Source organism: Euprymna scolopes, chromosome 1 (genome assembly GCF_053919585.1).
Source record: "Euprymna scolopes isolate OS-2025 chromosome 1, ASM5391958v1, whole genome shotgun sequence".
Lineage (NCBI taxonomy): Eukaryota > Metazoa > Mollusca > Cephalopoda > Sepiida > Sepiolidae > Euprymna > Euprymna scolopes.
Genome location: NC_136482.1, coordinates 188,819,177 through 188,829,902, shown reverse-complemented (window position 1 = coordinate 188,829,902; position 10,726 = coordinate 188,819,177).

Genomic DNA, 10,726 nt, shown 5'->3' with positions numbered 1-10,726 from the left:
TAATTTCGTTTTAATGTTGACTTTCGTTTTAGTCTGTTAAGGTAACCATAATATTTTGTAATAGGAATAATTATAATTTATAAACTAATTATAAAATTTTGGTATATATTAGATAGTGTAATTTTCTTGGGTGATTTTATTTAGTATTTTCTGGATTGTTCTTGGTTTAAGGTATAGATTGTTTTTTTTATAATATACAGTATTGACTAAAAGCATTTGTCGATAATAAAAAGAGTGACATTCATGAATAAAGAGAAAATAAGAGGAAAATTTAAATAAGGGTAAAATAAAATATATTTAATGTTGTTGGTCTAATAGTTAAGTTTGGCTGATGTTGTTCGATGTGTTCAATTAAAGTGCGTATGCGTGTGTTTCAATGTGGCGGTTCCCATTTATGGTGGTGCGCACATTTATATGTATTTACGTATGAGTGTTTTTTGCATTTTGTTTGATTGCCTGTTGATATTAAACTCCGTTCAATTCGAGAGTGTATTTTGTTATAATGTATTTCCTGTGTCAGTAAATAGAAGCAATCATCGATTAAGACGATTGACATTTTTTTTACAAGGTGGTCACCACTTATCAAGGCCCGGACGCCAATCAGGGATAAGGCTTATTGCATGTACAGTACTTTAGTGTGGCAATTTAATAAAGTGTCTACTTAAGGGGGCGGTTCATCAGGAATCTGTTTACGTTGGACTTGAACACATCCAGGTTGTAGTCAGGTAGGAAGCAGGCAGACGGAACAGAGCTCACCAGGCGTGCAGTTCTAATAAAGAAGCTTTGTTCATGGAATCTACGTTTTGATTTAGGCACAGGTAAAGAGTGGGGAAAATTTTTGACAGTTGTTTCAGCTAGACGGGTGTTTTTTGAAGAAGATTGGACAGGGGGGGGGCAGAGATTAGAGTTCAGACGAGAACCTGCCATAGAAATAAAGATAAAACAAAGATACGCTCGCAACGTCTCTTCTGTGGAAGAGAGGTTGTAGGGAAGAGAAAAGGGCATCCCCCACTAAGCCACGAAGTCTATTTTGTACTCTGTCAAGGCAGGATAAGCTATTTCTAGCAGCTCCTGCCCAGATATGACAGCAGTATTCCATCCTTGGATGTACTTGGCTTTTATATAGATAGAGATTTGCATCAGTAGTGATATATCTTCTGGAGCGGTAGAAGGATCCCACCATCTTTCTAGCGACCTTGGCAACAGACTTGATGTTTTTTTGTTGTTTTTTACAAGGTGTTCACCACTTATCAAGGCCCGGAAGCCAATCAGGGATAAGAGTTATTGTAAGTACAGTACATTAGTGTGGATATTTAAAGTGTCTACTTAAGGGGGCGGTTCATCAGGAATTTGTTTATGTTGGACTTGAAGACATCCAAGTTGTATTCAGGAGGGAAGCAGGCAGACGAAACAGAGTTCTACAGGCGTGCAGTTCTAAGAAAGAAGCTTTGTTCATGGAATCTACGTTTTGATTTAGGCACAAATAAAGAGCGGGGGAAGTTTTTGACAGTGGATTCAGCTAGACGGGTTTTTTCGTAAAAAATTGGCGAGGGGGGACCAGAGATTGGAGCTTTGACGAGCACTTGCCATGGAAATAACGATAAAACAAAGACAGGCTCGCAACGTCTCTTCTGTGCGAGAGAGGTTGCAGGGAAGAGAAGATAGCATCCCTCACCAAGCCACGCAGTCTATTTTGTACCTTGTTGAAGGCAGGATAGGCTGTTTTTTGAAGCTCCAGCCCAGATGTGGCAGCAGTACTCCATCTTTGGACGTATTGACTTTTATAGATATAGAGAATTGCATCAGTAGTGCTATATATTCTGGAGCGGTAGAAGGATACTACCATTTTCACAGCGGACCGGGCAACAGACTTGATATACGTGTTCCATTTCAGGCCAGGAGTAAAGATAAAACCAAGTAGCTTGTCAAAACATCCATCCTCCCCAAGACGAGAGCTATCCATTTTAATTGATGCTAGATGAGGAGCAGAGCGTTGATGATGCAGAGTTAGGAGCTTGGTTTTAGATGCATTAAAAGTAACCAGCCTTATAATTACTAATAAGCTAAGATTCTGCCACTCTTCAAAATTTATAATCCTCAATCCCCCAACTTTTTTTTATAATGACATCGAATTTAACGCTTTATAGAAAGATCTGTTTCGTTCTGTCTAGACAATGTCAGGTCAGAGTAATACGAGCTTTAACGGGTTGATTTTTTTCCGCTTAGCCTGATCTTAATTTTAAAAAATCTAATCTGAAATCACTTTTTCGTATTAAGTCGATGATGAAGGTTTTCTCTCTTTTTATTGCTCGGTCTCATTTCACTTGACATCGATCGACTTCTCTTCGGGCTACTGCACTGTTCGAAAAAAACAATTTTAATTATTTCAGCTGTTTTGAAAACTTTTCAATCGGATTATATGCATCATCACGCCGGACTTATTTTAGACTCCATTCTCTCTAAAGAACTATTTTCGCATTTCGGATCAATTTGAGAGGATTTTCATGCAAGCTGAAATTTTATGCGCGGTTTGTTTTTATTTTTTTTTTTTACATATCCAACAATTTTTCATTTCATTTTTAGCAATTTATAACCACAATAAATTGCGGATTCATTTAATGCCTTAACTAGCAAATTCTAGCATTGCTATAAATATAATTTGCTGATTTCTTTATGTCCTCTAATGAGAAGAACAACAATAATAGCATTTTTTGACGCTCCGGGGAATAAAGACTTTGTAAAACGGGGGTTAATGTTTAGGGAAGTAGTCCCGAATGTAGTCGAAAATGAAAAAATCTATGAATACACAAGTTTAATTAACTTCTAATACACGGGAATTTTTCTAACAAAAGACTTCGGCTGAAATGGGTGGGTTTATCAACGTTCACTACTTATTTAAGGGATTTCATCAGCATGTTTTATATTCTAAGCAAAATCAATTAAAACTACAAGTGCATTTAGAAAGATGTGCAGTGTTCCAGGATTGACCATGACTCCTAACCTAATATAATATAATGTAAAAACATGGATTGATTAAAACAACTAATACTTTATTTTCTAGTATTACTATTTAAAAGTTATCACCATTATTGACATTATGCACCAAGAGCGCCTAAGAAAGTAGTGTTGTATCGCTAACCGGATCTTAGTTCCTATTTTGTTTTATATAATTATTATTTTGCAGATGGAAAGAGAAAAAATTGTAGAAACCGCTTCCTTGTTTAACATTGTTAGAGTTTATGATGAGTATATATCAAAGACGTTTATCAATTATTCTAAATTGTGTAGAATGAAACGTTTGACTGTGTTACGTGAAATAAGAGTGCGTACAGGGAATTGTTATTTTTATATGTCTTGTATGTTGACATTGAGTTTATCCCATGACAGCCGTTGCATAGGACAGTGTATGCGTCCTGTTTTAGCACACATTCTCTCTCACACACACATATATAGGAAGTGTTGTCAATATGTCTCCAGACTTATTGCGCAGGCATTTGAAATTGTCGTAGACTCTTAAAAATTCAATAGGTTATTAATATTCATCTTATGAGATAACTGACCAATTTTTATGACTTCAGGTACAAAGAAACAGTTGAACAGGAAATACTTCCTATTAAAGCTTGATTGCTACAGGTGGTAAATTTTAAAATTGCATTTTTGTCGTGAGGATTATATGTAATAAAATTCCGTTTTAAACTTGGAAAAAATGTAACAGAAACGTGCTTCAGACAATTTTGGATTATCTTGCATGAATCAAGAATCAATGTTCGAGTAATATAAGAGATTAAAGCAAGACAGAGAGTCTGTAACGGATGATGAGAGGTGTGAGAGGAGTATTGATTGGCCAAATAAAGAATTAGATTTGATAGACTTCATGACTACCTAAGCATGAAACACTAGTATCTGTAGGTAAAAAAAAGAATAATTATTTTTTAAATCATATATATAGAAACGCATATATATATATATATATATATATATATATATATATATATATATATTATATGGAAAAATGCGCGCATGAAAAGTAATATTCTTAAGATTTTATTAAACCTGGAAAAATAAAGGACAAGTAATTCAACCTGGAAAAGTAAAGAACAAGATATTCTAGTAAAGTAAAAAATAAGAATTTGTTTAGACTTAAATTATTGCAGCTAAAAATAAAATTTGAATATTGATAAATATTTTATTTATTATTTGCATATGTTGTTGTTTATTGCTGAGTTAGAAAAGGTGTCACTCGCTGGATTGAACTTATTTCCCCCCTATTATTTTCATATATTTATGTAGTGAAAATTGTTTGAATAAAATTAATTCATTAGTTAGTTAGTTAGTAGATGGAATTAATAATTTTATAATTTACATAAAAATTAATAATTTTATTATATCATAATTAGGATCATTTAATTCTTTCTAACTCAACAATAAACAACAACATATGCAAATAATAAATAAAATATTTATCAATATTCAAATTTTCATTTGCATTTTTCCATATAATCCATGATTTTTCCAGGCATTGCTATTGTATTAATATATAAATTTATAATATTTATTAATGATTGTCAAAAAAGAATTAGCCCTCAAACACACATTTATGCAATATTTATCATTCAATCACAGTAGTTCCGAGCCAGGGTCTCTACCGAGACTGCGGTTCATAAATTCGTGATCTGTATAGAGCGTAAACTAACAAAAAAGAAGATGGCACTCGGTGTCTTTTTAGATATCGTTGGAGATTTTGACAACATACCCTTCAGTAGTATGTTCAAGACGCTACGAGAACTCAAGGTGCCACCAGTACTCATCCGATGGATTGAGTATATGGTGAGGCACAGAACAGTTCAAGTAGAACTACTGAGGGCAACTGTTAAAAGGGAAGTAGTTAAATGAAACCCCCAAAGTTGGATTTTGTCACCTTTTTCTTATGGAACTGTATGCTGAATCCTCTTTTAAAGGAGTTTAAAAATAGGAATATTTATGCCCAGGCTGCTGCTGGTGACATCGCAGTGCTGCTCGCGGGTGCAAAAGCATCATTGGTCAGACGCATTGCCAAAATGGGACTACATTTTTCATCAAATGTGATAACGGAAAATTTGAGTTCATTCAAAGAATATGTATATCATAGAATTCACTAATATTTTTAATCGATAAATTCACCATTTTTTGCTATAAAATCATAAGGAGAGTTAAAAAAAATTCGTTATTATAAAAAAAGTTCGGTTTTTTAATTATAAAAAAAAACGATACACGAGATTGAACCTAAAATCTTTCCACCAACCCCCGGTACTCTAACCGTTACGCTAACATGTCATATTGGCAAAATCGCAGTAAAAAAATATTTATATACAAAAAGTTATGCAAAATAAAAAAAAAAGCGTTAGTCACTTATGTACTTACTCTCCTGTTTGTGAACCCACATATTTTGTTGTAACTTTTTTTCTACTGAACCAATTTTCGAATTTTTTTTTCAAAATGTAGCTAATGAGGTGTTCTATCCAACTATATAACCTGTTTGAAATTTGGTTGCGAACAGAATTAGTGGTGGGGGTTTGGATGTGTCTCGATTCATTCAATTTCGGACTTAAGCATATATTCAACCACTACCGTGGTTGAATGATATAGATATATATATATATATATATATATATATATATATATATATATATATATATAGCAAAGACCAAGAAAATTGAACTTGCACGTGCTATAAAACTTTAGCTATTGAACGCGTCTTGAAGATGACCGCGCATATTTTAATTTTGCAGTGTTGATCTATCGATGTATTTCATAACTTGTACTTATTTACATCGATATTTGCGCAAGATTGAAGCTTCAGTTCCAGAAGCACAATTTTATGGTCTGAACCATTCTCCATCTCGCATGGCTTGAACGGTATACAAAATTTGAAACTTATAATATAATCGAGGATAAATCTATGTTATAACTGTGATTGTATCCAAATTATCTTATGGGCAGCCTTCTGATGCGAGAATCATTATGACTTATTCGATGATGTTAATGCCCCAGATTAACAAGAAAGAGAAAAACAAACTGCAACCCAAAGAACACGAAAAAGAACACTGATATCTGACATATAGAAGGGCGCTTCTTTATCTCAGGATTGGATAGGCGCAGCTTTTATTTCGTTGGCAGACACAAAACACTCGATCAGCTCGTGGCAACTATCGGGGCGTAACACCAACATGCTTGAACAATCTATTCAAGACATAACTTTCTTCGTCAATTATTTCGAAAATCACATTCGAAGTTCATTTGCCGACATATATGCAGATGTCACTACGATCTATGGCACCACTTTAAAGGCCAGCAATGACCATGTCATCTTTGAGTCGTTGTCTTCCAACCTTGAGCACATGATACAACGATATAGTTTATTTAAAGGCATCCAAAACCAATCGTCTCTATTTTCGCCACAATACCGAAAAATTAAAAAAAAAATTAACTCTGATGACGATGTGATCGAAAGTATGCAGGAAAAAGAAATACCGAGATAAAATTATTTGGCTTCATAATACACAATTCACCAGCAGATACAAAAATAATTTCTCCTAAAGTCCAGAAAATTAGCAGAAAAGTGTGCTAACAATTTCCTGCTGAAATATCTCCACATGCACACACGCACGCACACACACACAAACACACACACACACACATATATATATACATATATATATATATATATATATATATATATATATATGGGGAAATAGTCATTATTCAGTTATATTTCCTTTTTATATCTATTTATCCTTATTGAAGAAGCTCAATGTAATTTCGAAGCATATAATGAATAAATGACCAAATGGCGTAATGAAAGAATACTATAAGGTATTAGCAACTTCTCCTCCAGTTTTCGAACTTTTTACTCATGTTTATTTCCGGCTGGTGGTTTGAGTGTTGATATTTCTTCTGATGAGTCAAGAGCAAAATAAATCCATTGATTAATAGAATAATTAAGTGATTCATTTTGTGATTCGAAACAGATATTGTCAAGAACTGTACGTGTAAACTGAATTAAGGTATAAATTATAAGATTGCAAACATCATGAAATTTGGAATATAGAATTTTGTTATTTATTCATTATACGCGAATATATATATATATATATATATATATATATATATATATATATATCAAGTTGGATCAAAGAATATTGATAGTTTTTTTTTTATATAGAGAGATATCAAAAGATAAGAAGCTCAACATACGACGATAGAACATAAATGTTGAAATAAATTATAGACAAAATAGAATAAATATATGTATATATGACGCCATTTCTTAAGGGAAATCTTAATGAAAAGACGGATTATGATAAATAATTGAATAGACTATTGAAATATGTCCTTCTTAAACTGTTATAATATATTGTCCACATACATATTTACGGCTTTGGTGTTCAGTTATTCGGATTATTTACCCTAAACTCTGAGTCGATATTCTATCTCCTCTTAATTTAGAAGACTCTTGCAGTAAAATTATGGATTCATATCTTATAAAAACACTTCATCTGAATAACTTTATTAACACACAGCTTAACCCAACTTATGAATGGACATTATGTTTTCCAAATGCTTAGAACCTCTGCCTGAACTCACTGGATCGACGTAGGCATATACAATTATTGGACATTATATAATATTATGTAATCGCTTTGGGACTAAGGGTTTACACATTTTTTATTGTTTCTTTTATTGTATTATTATTAGCATCATGTTTTATATTCCTTTTATTTATATTTTCATTAATGGGTTTGCCAACGCGCTTATATATTTTTTCTAATCTTCTTTACTCTCTCAACCATTATCCTGCATCATCTTCATAGGCATTTCTTTTTATTTCTACACTTGCGCACTTATCATCTTTATATAATTTTCCTCACAATCTAGTGCTCTTTTAGAATACACCCTTTCTTATTCACTAATTCAGCTCCCATCAAGTCCCAATACACCTCTACCTATATCACAGTAACGTCCATCCCTCTACCTTTGTTCTTATTTTCTTCGTATTTCTTATTTCCTTCTTTACCACATTCCTTATTTTCATAGACTCTTTTAAATTCAGTATATTATTGCTATATATCTTAAGAGATGACTGACCAATTCTTATGATTTCAGATTCAACTGAACAGCTACAGCAGAAATTGTCACAGCTGGTGAATTTCAAAAATACAATCTGGACTTGACGTTATGCAATAACATTATGTTTTAAACTTGGAGAATGAAACAGACACGTGAATAGAGCATCAGATTTTGTGTGACATAAGAGTTTCAAGGAAGGCAAGTGGTATGTGAGGGATCAAAAAACGTGTGGGAGGAGTAAAGAAGTAAAAAAACACTAGATTTGATTGGCCAATAACGAATTTCATGGATAAGGACTGTGGTATGTCTATAGAGATAATAAGTGCACAGTTTGATGTCAGTGTGGGAACTTTACACACAATTATTAGCGTGCAACTAAAGATGCGGAAGATTTGTGCGAATGCACTAGTGTTGCATAGGGGTTTCATTGAGAGAGTCTTATTATACGCACAGTCTTAGAAGAGTCTTATTATAAGTCATGCTTTTTCTTAGTGAGAGTGTTTTATTAAGAACTCAGAGAGAGAGAGAGATGTTGTAAGAGTTCTAAGATTGTTCCTGTTATAAGAGATTCTTATATATTAAAAGTTCATTCCTTAATTTTGTTGAATGGAAGAAGAAGAAAGTGAGGACATAGTGTTCAGACATTGTGTAGACATGATGTAGATTCACATTGTAATATGAGAAGTCGAGATGTGTATGAAAAGACATTTTATAACACACATATATAATACAATTTAACTTTACCTTTTTGTAAGAATCATAAACACAAGACGAGCTTTACAAAACACATGATGGTTTATTTTGTCACGCTACCGGCCGTGATTCCATCATCAAGAATTCAAAGTTTCACATTTTTTTCTTGAAGTGACGTCTCGCTCCTAGACGACTGACTCTCTCCGAGTTTTTTCACTGACTGTCTTACTCTAAAATTTTTTCTCTATTCCTAGAACTTTCTATTTTCCGTGACGTCATACACATGTTAAAACATGTGCCTTCTTTCACGTGTTCTGGACATACGTGTCCAAAACTTTTCCTATTTCTACAAAAGGAATTTTAACCTATATTCAATATGTTAAAAACATTATCTTATAAGCTGCATTCTTTCAATTTAAAATTTCATAACAAACTTGAGAGTTCACATTCTTTCCTCGAAATATTTATCTATATTCTAAACAAATGTTTGTTTTACATTTTTAAATTCTCACACGTAATCTATTTCTAAACTAAATTACGAGGTTCGAATTTGTCTATTGCTATTTCATTTTCATTTTAAACTAAATCCTCCATTTTTATACTTACATGAAAAGGGGACAGCCCTTATCATGTAACACTAGTCCAAAACTCCATTTTAAATAAAATAATAATTATAATACAACTGTGGGTCTGCGTTCGCGCCTGGCCTCCATAGAATGGAAATAGGCACACACTTTAATAAAGACTTTTCATATCTATCTGCGTAAGTATACTTTGATAATTATGTTTCAGTTTCAAGGAATATAGTATAATAAAATTATAGGGTGTTCGTTCGCGCCGCACCTACATAGAATGGAAATATTCCACAAAGTTTAACAAGGTTTTTAATATAGATCCACAGAATATTGTGATAAGTGTTTCAGTGTGAATAGGTATGGTATAATACATTATGGGGTTGATTTATTTTATTTTTACTTTCATTATACTTTACTTTGGTTTTGATACCCCGAAATTCGAAGCTATCTCTTTACAACCCTTCCTTTTCATAACCTATCATACTTTCATAAATCAGAGTCTATTTTCTTTAGGCTGTTTTTTGAACCCAGTCAACGACGGCTACTTTTGCTAGTATATATATATATATATATATATATATATATATATATATATATATATATATATATATGATTCGATAACTTATTCTAAGATTTCTCCTATTGATGCGATTAATATTGAACTTTGTGGTAAATGCATTTTCTATGTAATGCATTCTGTAAAAATAACTATATAATCCATATGTGTTGTCTTACTGCCATTGTGTCCCAATTGGCCTGGATGTCCGTATATTTAATTGAAATTCATTACGTGATTTCTGTTAGAGGCATGATAGAAATATGTTTAACAAGAGGAAAAGTAACTTTGTGGCGTTTGACAGAAATGGAAAAATATAGGTCTTTTGATTTCTTTAAATCACAAGTTATTCATGTGTTAAACTATTTTCTATTTCTTTAAAACTCAACTCTTTTAAGAATAAGGCATAAGAATGAGAATCTGCTAAACATAACACAATCTATATATAAAAGTGAAAATATCTGTGTGTGTTTGTCTGTCTATATGTCTGTGTACACTTCTCTAACACATAACGCTGTCAATTTTCGGTCTACAGACTCGAGATGTGACATAAGGGTTAGTCAGATTTGGGAAAATCCTTTTTATCCGTTTTCAGCCAGAAACCTTCCTGTTAACGGATCAAAGTTCAACAATTTGACCTTCAATAACTCTACCAAACTCCTCCGCCAATTTTAGGTCTAATCCCTTGCATTTTAAGTTATAGGTTACTTGATCATGGATCTAACTTCATAATTCAATTTGAGTCCAAAGCAATAAATGTTAAGAGGTCATAATTGGGGTCAAAGTTATTAAACAA